Source organism: Pseudophryne corroboree, chromosome 9, assembly GCF_028390025.1.
Source record: "Pseudophryne corroboree isolate aPseCor3 chromosome 9, aPseCor3.hap2, whole genome shotgun sequence".
NCBI classification, from domain to species: domain Eukaryota; kingdom Metazoa; phylum Chordata; class Amphibia; order Anura; family Myobatrachidae; genus Pseudophryne; species Pseudophryne corroboree.
The window spans coordinates 444,578,000-444,598,308 of record NC_086452.1 but is presented as its reverse complement, the minus strand read 5'-3'; the positions used below and the strand labels follow the sequence as shown (position 1 = coordinate 444,598,308).

General features: G+C 48.4%; 1 protein-coding gene across 1 annotated transcript in view; it reads right to left on the bottom strand.

Moving 5' to 3' along the window:
• IP6K2 (inositol hexakisphosphate kinase 2) overlaps window positions 1-19,182 on the bottom strand; it is a 49,754-nt gene extending 30,572 nt beyond the window's left edge. The window contains exon 1 of the mRNA XM_063941147.1: window positions 19,034-19,182. The gene's annotated coding sequence lies outside the window, so the exon portion shown is untranslated. The remainder of the gene's footprint in view (window positions 1-19,033) is intronic.
• Window positions 19,183-20,309: the final 1,127 nt, after the last annotated feature.

Sequence of the window (20,309 nt, the reverse complement as noted above, 5' to 3'; positions counted from 1 at the left end):
CTGATCCTACAGTGCAGAGGCCGTCAGGGTCTCAGAAGCGCCCACTATCCAAAATGGTTGACACAGATATCGACACGGATTCTGACTCCAGTGTCGATGACGATGATGCAAAATTGCAGCCTAAAATGGCTAAAGCCATCCGCTACATGATTATAGCAATGAAGGATGTATTGCACATATCAGAGGTAAACCCTGTCCCTGACAAAAGGGTGTATATGTATGGGGAGAAAAAGCAAGAGGTGACTTTTCCCCCTTCACATGAGTTAAATGAATTATGTGAAAAAGCGTGGGATTCCCCCGATAAGAAAGTGCTGATTTCCAAAAGGTTACTTATGGCGTACCCTTTCCCTCCAACGGACAGGATGCGCTGGGAATCCTCCCCTAGGGTAGATAAAGCTCTGACACGCTTATCTAAAAAGGTGGCCCTGCCGTCACAGGATACGGCCGCCCTAAAGGATCCTGCAGATAGGAAGCAGGAAAGTATCCTGAAGTCTGTTTATACACACTCAGGTACTCTACTGAGGCCAGCAATTGCTTCGGCCTGGATGTGTAGTGCTGTAGCAGCATGGACAGATAATCTGTCTGAGGAAATGGATACCTTAGACAAGGATACCATTTTACTGACCCTAGGGCATATAAAAGACGCTGTCCTATATATGAGGGATGCCCAGAGGGACATTTGCCTATAGGGCTCTAGAATAAACGCAATGTCAATTTCTGCCAGAAGGGTCCTGTGGACTCGGCAATGGACAGGTGATGCCGACTCCAAAAAGCACATGGAGGTGTTACCTTACAAGGGTGAGGAATTGTTTGGGGACGGTCTCTCGGACCTAGTTTCCACAGCTACGGCTGGGAAGTCAAACTTTTTGCCATATATTCCCTCACAGCCTAAGAAACCACCGTATTACCAAATGCAGTCCTTTCGATCACAGAGAAGCAAGAAGGTCAGAGGTGCGTCCTTTCTTGCCAGAGGCATGGGTAGAGGAAAGAAGCTGCACCATACAGCTAGTTCCCAGGAACAGAAGTCCTCCCCGGCTTCCACTAAATCCACCGCATGACGCTGGGGCTCCACAGGAGCCAGGAGCGGTGGGGGCGCGTCTCCGAAATTTCAGCCACCAGTGGGTTCGCTCACGGGTGGATCCCTGGGCTATACAGATTGTGTCTCAGGGATACAAGCTGGAATTCGAAGTGATGCCCCCTCACCGTTACCTCAAATTGGCCCTGCCAGCTTCCCCCATAGAAAGGGAAGTAGTGTTAGCGGCAATTCACAAGTTATATCTCCAGCAGGTGGTGGTAAAGGTTCCCCTCCTTCAACAAGGAAGAGGATACTATTCCACAATGTTTGTGGTACCGAACCCGGACGGTTCGGTCAGACCCATATTGAATTTAAAATCACTGAACATTTATCTGAAAAGATTCAAGTTCAAAATGGAATCGCTCAGAGCGGTCATTGCAAGCCTGGAAGAGGGGGATTTTATGGTGTCTCTGGACATCAAGGATGCTTACTTGCATGTCCCCATTTATCCACCTCATCAGGAGTACCTCAGATTTGTGGTACAGGACTGTCATTACCAATTCCAGACGTTGCCGTTTGGGCTCTCCACGGCACCGAGAATATTTACCAAGGTAATGGCGGAAATGATGGTGCTCCTTCGAAAGCAAGGAGTCACAATTATCCCATACTTGGACGATCTCCTCATAAAGGCGAGGTCCAGAGAGCAGTTGCTAATCAGCGTAGCACACTCTCAGGAAGTATTGCAACAGCACGGCTGGATTCTGAATATTCCAAAGTCGCAGCTGATTCCTACTACGCGTCTGCCTTTTCTGGGCATGATTCTGGACACGGACCAGAAGAAGGTGTTTCTCCCGGCGGAGAAGGCTCAAGAGCTTGTGACTCTAGTCAGAGACCTCTTAAAACCGAAACAGGTCTCGGTGCATCGCTGCACGCGGGTCCTGGGAAAGATGGTGGCATCATACGAAGCCATTCCCTTCGGCAGGTTCCATGCGAGGATCTTTCAATGGGATCTGTTGGACAAGTGGTCCGGATCGCATCTTCAGATGCATCGGCTGATCGCCCTGTCCCCCAGGGCCGGGGTGTCTCTTCTGTGGTGGCTGCAGAGTGCTCACCTTCTCGAGGGCCGCGGGTTCGGCATGCAGGACTGGGTCCTGGTGACCACGGATGCGAGCCTCCGAGGGTGGGGGGCAGTCACTCAGGGAAGAAACTTCCAAGGGTTGTGGTCAAGTCAGGAGGCTTGTCTGCACATAAATATCCTGGAACTAAGGGCCATATACAACGCCCTGAGTCAAGCGGAGCCTCTGCTTCGCAACCAACCGGTGCTGATTCAGTCGGGCAACATCACCGCAGTGGCTCATGTGAACCGCCAGGGCGGCACAGGAAGCAGAGTAGCGATGACGGAAGCCACCGGGATTCTTCGTTGGGCGGAGAATCACGTGCAAGCACTGTCAGCAGTGTTCATTCCGGGCGTGGACAACTGGGAAGCAGACTTCCTCAGCAGGCACGACCTCCACCCGGGAGAGTGGGGACTTCATCACGAAGTCTTCACTCAGATTACAAATCGATGGGAACTGCCACAGGTAGACATGATGGCATCCCGTCACAACAAAAAGCTACAAAAGGTATTCCGCCAGGTCAAGAGACCCTCAGGCGATAGCTGTGGACGCACTGGTAACACCGTGGGTGTTCCAGTCGGTCTATGTGTTTCCTCCTCTTCCTCTCATACCCAAGGTGCTGAGAATCGTAAGAAAAAGAGGAGTGAGAACAATACTCATTGTTCCGGATTGGCCAAGAAGGACTTGGTACCCGGAACTGCAAGAAATGCTCACAGAGGACCCATGGCCTCTGCCTCTCAGACAGGACCTGTTGCAACAGGGGCCCTGTCTGTTCCAGGACTTACCGCGGCTGCGTTTGACGGCATGGCGGTTGAAGGCAGGATCCTAGCGGAAAAAGGCATTCCGGAGGAAGTTATTCCTACGCTGATAAAGGCTAGGAAGGACGTGACAGCAAGACACTATCACCGCATATGGTGAAAATAAGTTGCCTGGTGTGAGGCCAGGAAGGCCCCTACAGAGGAATTCCAGCTGGGCCGGTTCCTGCATTTCCTACAGTCTGGAGTGACTATGGGCCTGAAGTTGGGGTCCATAAAGGTCCAGATTTCGGCCCTATCCATTTTCTTTCAAAAGGAACTGGCTTCTCTTCCTGAAGTTCAGACGTTTGTTAAGGGAGTGCTGCATATTCAGCCCCCTTTTGTGCCACCAGTGGCACCTTGGGATCTCAACGTGGTGTTGGGTTTCCTGAAATCCCACTGGTTTGAGCCACTTAAAACCGTGGAGTTAAAGTATCTCACGTGGAAGGTGGTCATGCTATTGGCCTTAGCTTCGGCTAGGCGTGTGTCAGAATTGGCGGCTTTGTCATGTAAAAGCCCCTATCTGGTTTTCCATATGGACAGGGCAGAATTACGGACTCGTCCGCAATTTCTGCCGAAGGTGGTGTCATCTTTTCATTTGAACCAACCTATTGTGGCGCCTGCGGTAACTCGTGACTTGGAGGATTCTAAGTTGCTTGATTTAGTCAGGGCTTTGAAGATCTATGTAGCCAGGACGGCTGGAGTCAGGAAGACTGACTCGCTGTTTATCCTGTATGCATCCAACAAGCTGGGTGCTCCTGCTTCAAAGCAAACCATTGCTCGCTGGATCTGTAGCACGATTCAGCAGGCTCATTCTGCGGCTGGTTTGCCGCATCCAAAATCAGTGAAAGCCCATTCCACAAGGAAAGTGGGCTCTTCTTGGGCGGCTGCCCGAGGGGTCTCGGCATTACAGCTCTGCCGAGCAGCTACGTGGTCAGGTTCAAACAATTTTGCGAAGTTCTACAAGTTTGATACCCTGGCTGATGAGGACCTATTGTTTGCTCAATCGGTGCTGCAGTCATCCGCACTCTCCCGCCCGTTTGGGAGCTTTGGTATGATCCCCATGGTCCTTACGGAGTCCCCAGCATCCACTAGGACGTTAGAGAAAATAAGATTTTACTCACCGGTAAATCTATTTCTCGTAGTCCGTAGTGGATGCTGGGCGCCCGTCCCAAGTGCGGATTTTCTGCAATACATGTACATAGTTATTGCTTAATAAAGGGTTATGTTATGTGGGCATCCATTGTTGATGCTCTGTTGTTGTTCATACTGTTGACTGGGTAAGTTTATCACAAGTTATACGGTGTGATTGGTGTGGCTGGTATGAGTCTTACCCTGGATTCCAAAATCCTTTCCTTGTAATGTCAGCTCTTCCGGGCACAGTTTCTCTAACTGAGGTCTGGAGGAGGGACATAGAGGGAGGAGCCAGTGCACACCAGTAGTACTAAATCTTTCTTAGAGTGCCCAGTCTCCTGCGGAGCCCGTCTATTCCCCATGGTCCTTACGGAGTCCCCAGCATCCACTACGGACTACGAGAAATAGATTTACCGGTGAGTAAAATCTTATTTTAGCTTAATTTCAGATCATACATGATTCTGTTTAAAAATATGTAAACTTTGTTTATAAATACACTGAAGAGTGCATGGCCTTATGCAAGGCGTGTACACAGGGTGAGATCGTTGCTATGCCCGATTTTGACTATGCGATTTCCCATGAACTCCCCCAGAGCCCAGATTTTGACTGTCTGTGCTTGAGATTTTGGGGTAAATCTACTAAGATTGGAGTTCTATATAAGATGGGATGTTGCTCATAGTAACCAATCAGAGTCTACTTCTCATCTATCTAGCACCTCCTAGAAGTTAATACCTGGAATCTGGTTGGTTGCTATGGGCAACATCCCATCTTACATAGAACTCCCATCTTAGTAAATTTACCCCTTTGTCTATGTACGATTTGACTAAGTGCCAATTTTGACTATGTGCCAATTTTGACTATACTTTGTAGTAGATAATACACTAGATAGTGAAGATTGCCTTGCCTGCACAGTCTATCTAGCCTTATGATACCGACCCCACAGGAGCGCGCATCAGGATCAAATCTGTATCGCAAGCTGCCTCACACCATGAGATATGCACTAACTTTCCTTAAGATTTTGACTATATAGTCACAATCTTACTGATTTATCTCAGTGTGTACAACACACCAGTGTGTGTGTGTGTGTATATATATGTTTAAACCACTAGTTCTCAAACTCGATCCTCAGGGCCCCAAACAGCTCACAGAGCACAGGTGTATTCATTACTCACAGACACATTTTAAAAGATCCCCAGGTAGAGCCAATTACTTCACATGCGATTCTGTGAAGAGACCTGGAAAACATGCACCGTTTAGGGTGCTGAGGACAGAGTTTGAGAACCAGAGAATTAAACTAGTGTAATGATTCTTTTACTCGGGAGCCATTCCAACATGAGCCAGATAGCCATTTAGCCAGGAGGTTCTCCTATAGCACTGTAAAGGTGACCCCCGAGTCTTTCTGCTGTTGTCAGGAGTGTGTAGTCTTATTCCCTTTTCAGACCGCACAAATAACCCGTTATCGACCCTTTATATAGCAAAGTCGATGAGGGTCAATGTAAAAAGGGTCAGCCCCAAATTCCCGGGTCGCCTGACCCGGTAATTCAACCCGGGAGTAAAGAGTTATTCCCGGGATATTAACGGGTCAGGTGCAGGGTGAACGGGTTTCCTAGGGTGATGCGACCCGTTACCCCTTCACAACATCGGGTCGGGAAGCCAGTTTTTCAGGCTCCAATGATGGGTCACACCCGGGAATGAACCATTTGCAATTTCCGAGTGCGACCTGAAAGCAGTATTAGTGAGAAGCAGCTACAGACCTCCTAGAGATCATGTGAAGACAGAGGAATTAAGGGGCAGTGGCCAAGGTTTTACACCATGACTGTTCAAAGAAAGCCTCTTTGCTCACTACATTGTGTGTCATGTGACTGTGGCTGTCCTGGTAATCACATGACACTTGGCAAAATGTAAATCAATAACAGTAGCATGGATCAAAACCCTAAAGCTAAAAGAAAGCGCTCCATGTGCCGCCTGACCGGTGTCATGGGTGATTTATGTGAAAGAAACACACCTTATACTTGCAGCGCATTGCACATGTAAGTGGGGCATCCTGTGTGGAGTAAGATCGCTGCCACCAGCTACATATACTGCCATCTGCTTTTCAAAGGTCTGTCACCAGAGATTAAAGAAGGGAGCGTTGTTCAACCCTTGGAATGAAGTAACCCTTCAGCATCTGCGGGCTGACATGGGTAAAGCACCCCCGCAAGCTAAGATGCAGTACTTATGGGAGCACTGGTAACAGTACTGGCCAGCATACTTATGCCACATATTCAGCACTGGGTTAGTGTCACACCGGTACACTCATTTAGGCCTCGCTTTGTGCTATACATGCATTCAGCATAGTCGTCACACAGCGCACTTCAGCAATCAGGCCCTGACATTTAAAGGACTCTGCAATGAAAATTGGTTTATTACCAAGGCTGCAGACTTGCACAGTGCGGCAACCGATCAGCAATTCGTGTTGGTGTAGTGCATAGGTCTGCAAACTCGGTCCTCGTTACCCCACACAGTGCATGTTTTGCAGGTAACCCAGCAGGTGCACAGGTGTATGAATTACTCACAGACACATTTTAAAAGGTTCATAGGTGGAGTTAATTATTTTACTTGTGATTCTGTGAGACCTGCAAAACATGCACCGTGTGGGGTCCTGAGGACCGAGCTTGCAGACCTATGGTGTAGTGCAATGGTCCTAAGATCTGGACAATGATAAGGTATCAGTGCAGTGTCTTCTAAGTCCAGTCCTAAGGGCTCCTTAACAGTGCAGGTTTTTTACATCTCCTTGCTGGAGCACAGGTTTATTTATTACTGACTGACACATTTTAAAAAAGTTTTACAGGCAGTGCTAATTATTTCAATTGTGATTCTGAGGACAGATGGAAAACCTGCACAGTTAGAATGACATGAGGACTGGATTTGGAATCTGCCGCCTAGAAATAACGGCACGTCTTCCACAGCGCTAACACAGAGGATAAGACGCTACAAGTCGATTGCCTGCTTGGATATTAGTATTTCTCTAACGTCCTTGAGGATGCTGGGACTCCGTAAGGACCATGGGGAATAGACGGGCTCCGCAGGAGATAGGGCACTTTAAGAAAGCTTTGGACTCTGGGTGTGCACTGGCTCCTCCCTCTATGCCCCTCCTCCAGACCTCAGTTTTACACTGTGCCCACGGCAAGATGGGTGCACTGCAGAGAGCTCTCCAGAGTTCTCTGCCTAGAAGCATTTTTGTTTGGATTTTTTTTTTTCTACCTTTTACTACTTTTTCACAGGGAGCACTGCTGGCAACAGGCTCCCTGCATCTAGGGACTGAGGAGAGAGGAGCGGACCTTCTTGTCAAAGATAGGCTCTGCTTCCTCGGCTACTGGATACCATTAGCTCCAGAGGGGGTGAACGCAGGTTCTTACTGGGCGTCCACCCCCGGAGCCGCGCCGCCGTTCTGCTCACAGAGCTAGAAGTACAGAAGACAGAAGTCGTCAGAAGCCTTCAGCTTCACTGAGGTAACGCACAGCACTGCAGCTGTGCGTCATTGCTCCCATACACCTCACATACTCCGGTCACTGTAAGGGTGCAGGGCGCAGGGGGGGCGCCCTGGGCAGCAATATAAACCTCTGCATGGCAAAAAGACTATATACATGTACAGGTGGGCTCTGTACATGTATATAAAAGAGCCCCCGCCATATTTTACTAAGTTTGAGCGGGACAGAAGCCCGCTGCCGAGGGGGCGGGGCTTCTCCCTCAGCACTCACCAGCGCCATTTTCTCTCCACAGCACTGCTGAGAGGAAGCTCCCCGGACTCTCCCCTGCTTACACAGGGTGAAAGGGTGCTTAAAAGATAGGGGGGGGGGGGGGGGGGGCCCGCACATAATTGGCGGTTTACATATTATACAGCGCTGCTGGGGAAAAACATTTTGTGTTGGTCTCCAGGGTTATTGCGCTGGGGTGTGTGCTGGCATACTCTCTCTCTCTCTCTCCAAAGGGCCTTGACAGGGATACTGTCTTCAGGAAAGGGGTTCCGTGTGTGTGTGTGTGTGAAGTGTGTCGGTACGCGTGTGTCGACATGTTTGACGAGGAAGGCTCGCTTAATGTGGAGGGGGAGTGCTTGAATGTCAGGTCGCCGTCGGCAACACCGACACCGGAATGGGTGGATATGCTGAATGTCTTGAATGCAAATGTCAATCTATTGCATAAAAGATTAGACCAGGCAGAAGCTAGGGATCAGTCAGGTAGCCAGTCCATGCCTGTCCCTGGGGCGCCAGGTCCTTCGAGGTCTCAGAAGCGCACCATATCCCAGGTCGATGACACAGATACTGACTCTAGTGTCGACAATGAAGATGCAAAATTACAGCCGAAGGTGGCTAAGGGTATACGGTACATGATTATTGCCATTAAAGAGGTTTTGCATATTACTGAGGAACCCCCTGTCCCTGACACGAGGGTACACATGTATAAAGGGAAAAAGCCTGAAGTCACTTTTCCATCCTCATTTTAAATAAGTGACTTGTGCGAAAAGGCTTGGGAATCTCCAGATAGGAGACCACAAGTTCCCAAAAGGATTCTCATGGTGTATCCTTTTTCACAAACTGATAGGATACGCTGGGAATCTTCGCCAAAAGTTGACAAGGCGCTGACACGTTTGTCTAAATAGGTGGCACTGCCTTCTCAGGATACTGCTTCCCTCAAGGAACCTGCTGATCGCAGGCAGGAAATTACCTTAAAGCACATTTACAATCATTCCGGTACTATTGCTCGACCGGCTATGGCGTCGGCCTGGGTTTGTAGTGCGGTTGTGGCATGGGCAGATTCCTTATCTACGGAAATTGACACCTTAGATAGGGACGCCATTCAAATGACCATAGAGCATATCAGAGATGCTGCCTTGTATATGAGGGATGCTCAGAGAGACATTTGTTTATTAAGCTCCAGAATAAATGCTATGTCTATTTCTGCTAGGTGGCTCTTGTGGACCCGACAGTGGACGGGAGATGCTGATTCAAAGCGGCATATGGAGTCCTTGCCTTACAAAGGGGTGGAGTTGTTTGGAGACGGCCTCTCGGATCTTGTCTCTACGGCTACGGCTGGTAAGTCAAATTTATTACCTTATGTCCCCCCGCAGCATACAAAAAAGGCACCTCATTATCAAATGCAGTCCTTTCGTTCCAATAAAAAGAAGGTACGTGGATCATCCTTTGTTGCCAGAGGGAAAGGCAGGGGAAAAAAGCTGCACACAGCTAGTTCCCAAGAGCAGAAGTCCTCCCCTGCGTCTGCAAAGTCCACCGCATGACGCTGGGGCTTTCCGAGGGGAGGCAGATCTGGTGGGGGGCTCGTCTTCGGTTTTTCAGCCACGTCTGGGTTCACTCGCAGGTGGATCTCTGGGCATTAGAGATTGTTTCTCAGGGATACAGGCTGGAATTCGAAGACTTGCCTCCTCGCCGATTTTTCAAATCAGCTCTGCTGGCTTCCCCGTCAGAGAGGGAGCTAGTGTTGGCAGCAATCCAAAAATTGTATATTCAACAGGTGATTGTCACAGTTCCTCATCTCCAGCAAGGAGAGGGATATTACTCAACCCTGTTTGTGGTCCCGAAACCGGACGGTTCGGTCAGACCCATTTTAAACCTGAAATCTCTGAACCTGTACTTGAAGAGGTTCAAGTTCAAAATGGAATCACTCAGGGCGGTCATCGCCAGCCTGGAGGGGGGGGATTGGATGGTGTCCCTGGACATAAAGGATGCTTACCTTCATGTTCCGATATTCCCCCCTCACCAGGCGTTCCTGAGATTTGCAGTGCAGGACTGTCACTACCAATTTCAGACGTTGCCGTTTGGGCTTTCCACGGCCCCGAGAATTTTCACCAAGGTAATGGCGGAAATGATGGTGCTCCTGCGCAGGGGGTCACAATTATCCCATACTTGGACGATCTCCTTATAAAGGCGAGATCTCGGGAGAGGTTGCTGGACAGCGTGTCTCTGTCCATGAAGACGTTGCAGATACACGGCTGGATTCTCAATATACCGAAGTCCCAGCTAGTCCCTACAACGCGTCTGACCTTTTTGGGGCTGATTCTAGACACAGACCAGAAAAAGTTTTTTCTTCCGATCGAAAAGGTTCAGGAACTCATAGCCATGGTCAGGAACCTATTAAAACCAAAAAAGGTTTCAGAGCATCATTGCACGCGGGTCCTGGGGAAGATGGTGGCTTCCTACGAGGCCATCCCTTTCGGCAGGTTCCATGCGAGGACTTTTCAATGAGACCTCTTGGACAAGTAGTCCGGGTCCCATTTACAAATGCATCAAAGGATCACCCTGTCTCCCAGGACCAGGGTATCTCTCCTGTGGTGGCTGAACAGTGCTCACCTACTAGAAGATCGCAGGTTCGGCATTCAGGACTGGGTCCTGGTGACCACGGACGCAAGCCTCCGAGGCTGGGGAGCAGTGACACTGGGAAGAAATTTCCAAGGTCTCTGGTCAAGCCTAGAGTCTTGTCTCCACATCAACGTCCTGGAGTTGAGGGCCATATACAACGCCCTGCGTCAAGCGGAGGAATTGCTTCGGAGAAAACCGGTTCTGATTCAGTCAGACAATGTCACGGCAGTGGCTCATATAAACCGCCAAGGCGGAACAAGGAGCAGAATGGCCATGGCAGAAGCGACCAGGATTCTGCGCTGGGCGGAAGGCCATGTAAGCGCGCTGTCAGCAGTGTTCATCCCGGGGGTGGACAACTGGGAGGCGGACTTCCTCAGCAGGCACGACCTGCATCCGGGAGAGTGGGGACTTCATCAAGAAGTCTTCGCACAGATCACGGATCGTTGGGGACTGCCTCAAATCGACATGATGGCATCCCGTCTCAACAAAAAGCTAAAGCGGTATTGCGCCAGGTCAAGGGACCCTCAGGCGGTAGCAGTAGACGCTCTGGTGACACCTTGGGTGTTCAGATCGGTCTATGTGTTTCCTCCTCTTCCTCTCATACCCAAGGTGTTGAGAATAATACGAAGAAGCAGGGTCAGAACAATACTCATTGTTCCGGATTGGCCACGGAGGACTTGGTATCCGGAGCTGCAAGAGTTGCTCGCAGGGGATCCGTGGCCTCTTCCTCTAAGGCAGGACCTGCTGTGGTAGGGGCCCTGTCTGTTCCAAGACTTACCGCGGCTGCGTTTGACGGCATGGCGATTGAACGCCGGATCCTAGCGGAAAAAGGGATTCCGGAGGAAGACATTCCTACCCTGATCAAGGCTAGGAAAGACGTGACGTTAAAACATTATCACCGTATATGGCGGAAATATGTTTCTTGGTGTGAGGCCAGAGCTGCTCCTACGGAGGAGTTCCATTTGGGCCGTCTACTTCACTTCCTTCAAACAGGAGTGACTTTGAGCCTAAAATTAGGGTCCATAAAGGTCCAGATTTCGGCCTTATCCATTTTCTTTCAAAGAGAATTGGCCTCTATTCCTGAAGTACAGACCTTTGTGAAGGGAGTGCTGCATATTCAGCCTCCCTTTGTGCCTCCGGTGGCGCCTTGGGATCTTAACGTGGTGTTACGTTTCCTGAAGTACCTTGGTTTGAACCACTCAAAACTGTGGAGTTGAAATACCTCACGTGTAAAGTGGTCATGTTGTTGGCGTTAGCTTCGGCAAGACGTGTTTCCGAATTGGCGGCTTTATCACATAAAAGCCCATACTTGGTTTTTCACGTGGATAGGGCAGAGTTGAGGACTCGCCCTAACTTTCGGCCAAAAGTGGTCTCATCTTTTCATGTGAACCAACCTATTGTCGTGCCTGTGGCTACACGGGACTTGGAGGATTCCGAGTCCCTGGATGTGGTCAGGGCTTTGAAGATTTATGTGACCAGAATGGCTAGAATCAGGAAGACTGTTCGTTCTGTACGCGGCCAACAAGATTGGCGCTCCTGCTTCAAAGCAGACTATTGCTCTCTGGATCTGTAACACAATTCAACAGGCGCATTCTACGGCAGGATTGCCGTTACCGAAATCGGTTAAGGCCCACTCCACTAGGAAAGTGGGCTCTTCTTGGGCGGCTGCCCGAGGGGTCTCGGCATTACAGTTGTGCCGAGCAGCTACTTGGTCGGGGACAAACACCTTTGCAAAGTTCTGTAAGTTTGATACCCTGGCTGAGGAGGACCTCCTGGTTGCTCAATCGGTGCTGCAGAGTCATCCGCACTCTCCCGCCCGTTTGGTCCTTACGGAGTCCCAGCATCCTCAAGGACGTTAGAGAAAATAAGATTTTACTTACCGGTAAATCTATTTCTCGTAGTCCGTAGAGGATGCTGGGCGCCTGTCCCAAGTGCGGACTTCTTCTGCAAGACCTGTATATAGTTATTGCTTACATAAGGGTTATGTTATAGTTTTTCGGTGGAACCGTGGCTATGTTGTTGTTCATACTGTTAACTGGGTAAGTTTATCACAAGTTATACGGTGTGATTGGTGTGGCTGGTATGGATCTCGCCCTTAGATTTACAAAAATCCTTCCTCGTACTGTCCATCTCCTCTGGGCACAGTTTCCCTAACTGAGGTCTGGAGGGGCATAGAGGGAGGAGCCAGTGCACACCCAGAGTCCAAAGCTTTCTTAAAGTGCCCTATCTCCTGCGGAGCCCGTCTATTCCCCATGGTCCTTACGGAGTCCCAGCATCCTCTACGGACTACGAGAAATAGATTTACCGGTAAGTAAAATCTTATTCATAGACTTTTCATGTTCACTCTGTCTCTGTGGCGTTAAGTTTATGAAGTCCGAGACCTGAAATCCTCCAGATGGAATCTTTGTAATGACAGCACAGTGGTAAATGCATATCCTTATAATGGTTATTCTACAAGGACATCACCGCTATTCATGTCAGGAACACCCAGTACTAATACAGTAGCCTTTGGTAATAATAAAGCATGCTGCTATAACATGCAATTACTTGGCATAGTGTTCACTCTAGGAGTGAAATGGGGCAGGGCGCCGGAGTCCGGGGGCACATGTGTGCGCGCGCTGCTTCGGCGCTCGAAATGGGGGCGTGGCCACGCAAATTAGGGGACGTGGCCACGCCTCCGTCATTTTAGGGGGCGGTGCGGCCCACAGACGCTACTATAGAGAGCGTCTGTGGCCAGCGACGTCACTGTTGGGGGCGTGCCCAGCACCTCCGTCGGTGCTGGGCTTCCCCCAGCCCTCTCCCAATGCGTGAATGGATGCCGCGCGCATGCGCACGGCATCTATACACGCCGGGAGGGCAGGGAGCGGGCGGCTGTTCTAGCAGGGCGCCGCAAAAGGGGCAGGGCGGGTTTTGCCTGTTAAAAAACGGGCAGGGCGCGGCGCCCTGCTAAAACAGCCTAGAGTGAACACTACTTGGCATACTTATTATTGTAGTTGCCGTTTCATGGACAGTTTTCCCCACAGGTTTGATGGCTTGTCCGCTTTTGGATAACTTTAAAGTTTTTTTGTTTTTTTTAATACCTAGTTTTTCTGGACTTTTCAGCCATGTACTTCTATCACTCAGACTTATTTAGTCTCACTTCAGTATAGAAAATGCTATGACACAGACTAGGTATACATATAAGATGCAATGCAAGTGTAGTAAAGGGTAGCTAAAAATAATGCAGGAAGAGGGGCATGTCCCAAAGACCTTTGTAGTATATGAAAATGATTATGAAAAACACAGAAGAAAGCTAGAAAAGAACAAACGCAAAAAAAATAAATAATCCTGGGCACTTTATTAAGAACCTTACAATTTTCCAAATCTCTATATTATGAATGGAGCAAGTAGGAAATTTGGTTATTGCGGAAATGTATTTTAAAATACGGCTAGCTTATTATGGTAGTACACAACTATTTCTGCAATTAACTGGAGTAATTCCCTTTTTAGCACCAACCAACCAGAACTGCCAGCATAAATGTTGGTGCAGTTTTTCTGTAGCGTTCAATCACTTGAGTCTTATACTCATGGATCAGTTTTGTTTTTTTCTGGTTCTTAAATGTGTATTTAGCATTCTGAAAATCACTGTAAACCCTATAAACCATCTTATGGGCCCTACAGACTGTGCAATCCGCCGCCGAGCTGCCCGACAGCGGATACGGTCAACGGGCGACCCGGCGGCGGGGGGGGGGGGGCAGTGACGTTTCTTCACTCCCCCCGCCACCCGGCTCCATAGCAGTGCAGGCAAATATGGACGAGATTGTCCATAATGGCCTGCATGCACAAGCGACGGGGGAGCAGCAGCGATGAATGAGCACGGGGCCGCGCATCGTTCATCACTGGTGCCTCCACACTGAAAGATATGAACGGAATCTCGTTCATTAATTCATATCTTTCACTCATATCCCCCAGTGTGTAGGGCCTATTAATCGTATTTCCAGACCATGTGGTGTCTTTCTTGCGTTGTGGTAGCATTTGTCGAAGCATTACTTGTACTATTTCCATATCGTTCTGTGATTTAAGCTTTTGGAAAGCTTGCAAGCACTTGGGTTAAAGCATATAAAATGGCGATGGGTGCACGTCTTTATACGCCAGTCCAAATACGCTCGAAAAGCATGAAGACTAAAATAAAATAACCCGTACCTGTAATTGCTGTATATTATTTTCTTCATCTTTAATGGACGGTGCAGCAATACGTCCTGCCATACAGTGTAATCTGTATTCTATGTCCTTGGCCCTACTGCCGGTTTACACAGCAGACCCTGTGCTACTTTGCATGCGGAGACATTTGTGCACAATGACGGCTGTACTGTCATTCCACGGAAGTGAGTAAAAGTGAAACAGGACAGCGCGGAGGATGCGTTTATGTGAATGTTCTGCAAAGGGCCTCAGCAGATTAGAAACAGGAAGTCGCCGCTCTCTCCGTTAACTCTTTCACATTACAGGGGCTGGGCGCATTCACAGCTGTTTTCAGAGTGTATTTTTGGCACCTTGTAACAGCAATTTATAATACACTGATGCCAAACTAAACGCAAGCTTAAGAAATTCATGAACTGTGTGTTGTTATTAGTAACATATTAACCATCAACCAGTTTCATTTGATTGTAGGCCAACCTCGGACAACATTAACCCCTTCCTAATTCCTTTGTAGACAGTTTTACAGTATTTGTATAGCAACAAGAAAACGAAACCATAGAAGCCTATTCAACGGCAGTAACAACATCGCAAGTTTTCCTTCGCACTCCTTAGATGAAAATACCATCATATAGAATTTCCCTCTCCCCTCAGAGTATTGTACAGAAGAGGCAGCTAAGCCCCTATGGGGGGGGGGTATTCATTTAGTGCCGTTTATTTCCGTCCAGGCAAAAAACTGCACTTTTCGGGTGTGTTTATAGGTCGAATTTACATTTGACCTATTCAATGCCCGTGCCGTTTTTTTCGACTGGTCGAAAAAGCCGGCATGGACGAAAACCACGTGGATTAGCAAATTCGTCCACATAGAAAAAAAAAAAAAAAAAAGGCATGTGCGAAAAGTGACTCAAAAATGGGCGAAAACGCCCGCAACTGAATACACTTACGTCGAATTAGTGCCATCTTTTTGGCTAGCCTAAAAAAACAGCACTAAATGAATACCCCCCTACAAATGGTCATCAATAAGACAAATATGAAGTATCTAGACGCAGCCTGTTGAGTCTGTCTTGTGCGCCTCTACTTGCAGAACTTACCTACTAGGATTTGCCCTATGGGCATGAATAGATTTCCAAACCTGTAATTTAAACTGTCAAAACGGAAAATACATTGCTAGTGTCTATTTTTACATTGCCATCATTTATATGATGGTGTTACACCCTTTGCAAAGTTACCATTCCCTCAAAACTTCATTTTCCTAGCGAGTGATGTCACAAATGGGCGTGGACTCGAGTATTTATAAGCAAAAAGATAGTGTTACACAAATATAAACACCTTTCATACTAGCAAAAATATCCCAGGTTATTGCAAGTGAATGCACAGCAACCCGGGGTTTTGCTTAGTCTGAGAGTCCTTTTAAAAAAAAGAAGACGCATTCCTACCTAGGTATCCCACCAGTGATGAACACGGGTTGCAATGTGAACGGGTAACCCGCGACCCGTTCACAACATAGGAAGAGCCGATGCTTGAAGATGATCTCATCCCCAAGCGCCGACACTGCATCCATGTGCAGTGACATCACCGACCCAGCAATAATGTACAAATACAAAGATATATTAAAATAAAGAATTATTGAGTAAAGCTGGGCATGCACTAATCCACAGGTTCTCAAACTCGGTCCTCAGGACCCCACATGGTGCATGTTTTGCAGGTCACCTGTAGATTTTTAAAATGTGACAGTTGGCGATACACAGTGCACCTGCTGGGTGACATGGAAAACATGAACCGTGTGGGGTCCTGAGGACCGAGTTTGAGAACCTCTTCACTAATCAATTATCTGGCAGTCCATCCGTCCAATCTGGCTGGTTGGAATGAAAATCTGGTAATGTATGAGAACAAATGACAAGGGACCACTTGCTCCCAAGCGCTGTAAAAAGGATAAAAATGGATGTTCAGAATAGTTTTGAAAATCCCAGGATCGGCAGGATCCTGGGATTTAGGCCGAAAATCGTCCGGGATCCCATCCCGTGGATTTTGGGATCAGGCGGCCCTTTGTTGTTATTTTTTTTATGCCGGGTAGCGTTGAGCGTCCTCAGGAGGCTAAGATGTTGCCCGGCTCCCCCTGCGCAGCGTGACGTGAAGTCAGAGGTCATGCTGCGCAGCCAGCCACCCGTCGCACAGAAGGAAGTGGCCCACCTGCCCGCCCTCTCGGGTATCTTGGTGAATTATGGGGGCGGTACCTGGGATTTAAAAAAATGGCCCGGGAATGGCCACCCTAGTTCCGACAAATTGGTTAAATCAGTTATTTAACTAAATTTGTCTGAAAAACCGTTTGTCATTTGCTCCCATACATTACCAGATTTTCATTCCAACCAGCCAGATCAATGTATAGTGTATGCCCATCTTAAGGTATGTTTGTCCTGCAGAGCATGCAATCTATTTGGATTGTTAAACCCTGTACACACGGGGGAGATGTGTGCTGAGCGATCTAGCACAGACCGCTCAGTGCACACACCTCCCCTGCTCAGCACTCAGTACAATGTGTGCTAAGCGAGGAAGGGGGCGCTCATTTCACCCAGCGGAGAAATGAGCGATCTCACTAGATTTGGCATGCATGCCAAATCTAGAGCTAGCGATAGCTGTCGCCTACACACGGAGAGATCCGTGTTTACATTTTTAAGCAATCTAGGCAGCCGGTTATGTTGGCGGATAACACCTGAACACACAAATAGATTAAGTAGATTACCAAGTTTTCACCCTTGCTGTACATTATGCTGCAGACCTTGGGATACACTTAAGCCTACCAAACTAACCCTTTAAAGCGGGACACTCCTGAATTACACAGGTTCTGTGGCTGATTAAAACCAGGTCAAATGCAGGTCATGGGTTCAATTCCCACCATGGCCCTTACTGTGTGGAGTTTGTATATTCTCCCTGTGCTTGCGTGGGTTTCCTCCGAGTACTCAGGTTTCCTCCCACAATCCCAAAAAATATACTGGTATAAGTAGGTTAAGTGGCTTCTGACAAAATTAACCCTAGTATGACTGTGTGTGCATATAAATGTGATAAGGAATATAGATTGTAAGCTCCACTGGGGCAGGGACTGATGTGAACGGCTAAATATTCTCTGTAAAGCGCTGCGGAATATGTGTACGCTATATAAATAACTGGTAATAAATAAATAGCCTGTAACCTAGCGCCAGCGTGTGCTATACACATTATTGACTGATGGCAGTGTTTTGGATCAATGATTAATACCATCTAGCTAAAGGCGCACATGGTCGGTCAATCCAGCGAGCACCTTTCCAGGACACAGATGGGGTTACGATGGGTCCTGATGAAATGGGATTTCATGATGGACTCAATTGGCAAAAGCTATTGAAAGCCTGGAAAATGTATCAGGACACGGCTAGAACAAGCAATTATCACCCCGGGAGCACACAGCTCCGAGAAGCGGGTAGACTGGGCGTAGGATGCCGGGACGTGTTCTTATAATACAAGCTGGGCCGTCCTGGGATGCCCCATGACAGCATACCAATGATATAAATTATGTAACCTTTACTTACCACATAAACCCAGTTGCACTGATCACCTTCCACATGCGGACATATACTAATGTATTTGTTATGCAATCACTGATGTAAACCTATATGAGCACGGAGATGTTATGAATATATATATATATATTCGCTATGGTATGCCGGCAGTCGGGCGGCGATCGGGCTCCCGGCGACCAGCATACCGGGCCACGCTACGGGCACGGTGGCACGCCACGCTCTTTTATTCTCCCTCCAGGGGGGTCGTGGATCCCCACGAGGGAGAATAAGTGTCGGGATTCCGGCGCCGATATATACGGTGCGCCGGGATCCCGACAGCCAGCATACTGAAGACATATATTTTATTTTTTTTGTAACAGAGTAGGCAACACTCCAAATAAAGTTCAAGGTAGCTCTGGTGCCCTCCTAGGTGTCCTGTGCTCAGGGACCCAAATATACAGCATACAAGGCGGCACTCAATCAACACATTTACCTGCTCCTTTCATCATTTGATTGAGTGCCGCCTTGTATGAGATAGATAGGTGTGTGTGTGTGTGTGTGTGTATGCACAGCTAGCAATCAGTGTTCTGTTAATACAACTATTATCATAATTTATCTAATCAGCCAATAATTATATATATATATATATATATATATATATATATATATATATACACATACATACATACACATATACATACACACACAAGCCCCAAAACTCCCTGACAGCCAGTGCCCAGCTACAGTATCTCAGCCCACAGAGGCGCATTTCAGTCCCCAAAAGCCCCCTCCCCCAATACTGTAACACCATTATCACGTACTGTACTTCCCCCTCCCTCCCGGCTCTCGGTCACACCCCAGCACCCGGTTTGGGGCGTGTGGTGCCCGGTAAAGGGGCCATTTGGCCGGCTGGTGTTACCTGATAGACACAGCGAACCGGCTTCTCTGTTGTCTCCTCTCTTTTTCTTTTGTCAAAGCGTAACCAAAATGGCGGCGCAGGCCTCCCGGTCTCTCGTGGGATCCGCCCCTCTCATTGGACGGCCAGGCAGGCTGCCGCTGATTGGCTGAGCCCCGGCCTGTGTTGCTAAGGGGATAGCTGGTAACCGGGGTAGAGGGATAATGATGTGTGTCGGGCCTAGCAGCTGAGGTTGAGGGGGAGAGATGTTTGGGAAGGAGGGGGAGGTAGCAGCAGAGGCAGTTTGGTGTTATCTCCCCGGAAGCTCAGTGCTTTGTGTGCATAGACAATGGGAGATGGCTATAGGGCACCTGTGTTTCCTCAGCAGTAATGCCTGACAGGGACAAGTGTTTGCTCAGATGGAGCAGGTGAGCTCTGCTGTCTGCTGAGGGGTTAGGAAAGCAAATGACATGGATTTATGCCCCAAAATAAAGGCCTTACACCTGAATAAACTGCCCTTCTGTGCTACCACTGCATTACCATCAATGCCATGCAAATAGCAAACTTTATATAGGATTACCTCAGCTGAAGTAAATTATATTTTCTCTTACGTCCTAGAGCAGAGGTTCTCAAACTCGGTCCTTGGGGGCACACACAGTGCATGTTTTGCAGGTAACCCAGCAGGTGCACAGGTGTATTAATTACTCACTGACACATTTTAAAAGGTCCACAGGTGGAGCTAATTATTTCACTTGCGATTCTGTGAGGAGACCTGCAAAACATGCACTGTGTGTGCCCTAGAGATGAGCGGGTTCGGTTTCTCGGAAACCGAACCCCCCCGAACTTCAGCCTTTTTACACGGGTCCGAGGCAGACTCGGATCTTCCCGCCTTGCTCGGCTAACCCGAGCGCGCCCGAACGTCATCATCCCGCTGTCGGATTCTCGCGAGGCTCGTATTCTATCGCGAGACTCGGATTCTATATAAGGAGCCGCGCGTCGCCGCCATTTTCACACGTGCTTTGAGATTCATAGGGAGAGGACGTGGCTGGCGTCCTCTCCGTTTAGAGTAGAGTAGAGAGTCTAGAGACACTTGATTTACTAATTTTGGGGAGCATATTAGGACGGAGTACTACTTGCTGATAGTGTGACCAGTGACCACCAGTTTAATTAATCCGTTCTCTGCCTGAAAAAAAACGATACACAGTGTGACACAGTCACATACCATATCTGTGCTCAGCCTCAGTGTGCCCTCGGTGTGCTGCATCATCTATGTAATACTGTATATCTGACTGTGCTGAGT